The sequence below is a fragment of the Nematolebias whitei genome, chromosome 8 (assembly GCF_014905685.2).
Source record: "Nematolebias whitei isolate Nwh7 chromosome 8, NemWhi1, whole genome shotgun sequence".
Classification (NCBI taxonomy): domain Eukaryota; kingdom Metazoa; phylum Chordata; class Actinopteri; order Cyprinodontiformes; family Rivulidae; genus Nematolebias; species Nematolebias whitei.
In genome coordinates, this window is record NC_056505.1 from 3,804,770 (window position 1) to 3,805,248 (window position 479).

The window sequence follows — 479 nt, forward strand, 5'->3', positions numbered from 1 at the left end:
GAGGGGGTCCAGTTTGAGACTGGTCAGAACCTGAGGGGGTCCAGTTAGAGACTGGTCAGAACCTGATGGGGGTCCAGTTTGAGGCCAAAGAACATTTTATTTAAAATAAAAATATTTAAAGTTGAGGTGAGAACAGTTGGATTATTTCAGATTAAGTCTTTGTCTCTGATAATCCACATCTGACAGGGAACCATTGGGTCGGTGCTGGTCCACCTGTGTGACCGGCTGGGGTCCAGCCTGATGATGTCATGGTGTTCCTGACTGAACGTCTTCTCTGAAGCTCTGACTCCACCTGTTCTCTGTAGAGTTACCTGAAGGTGTCACAGATTAGGATGAAGTTCTCGTGATACGCCTCAGATCAACCAGAACAGCCGAGGCCAGAACAGGTGAGACCAGAACAGGTGAGACCAGAACAGCTGAGACCAGAACAGCTGAGGCCAGAACAGCCGAGGCCAGAACAGCCGAGGCCAGAACAGGTG

General features: G+C 49.9%; 1 protein-coding gene across 1 annotated transcript in view; it reads left to right on the forward strand.

Annotated features, from left to right (window-relative positions):
* Positions 1-479, forward strand: part of dapk1 (death-associated protein kinase 1) — a 55,044-nt gene that overhangs the window by 1,408 nt on the left and 53,157 nt on the right. The gene's annotated exons all lie outside the window — the stretch shown is intronic.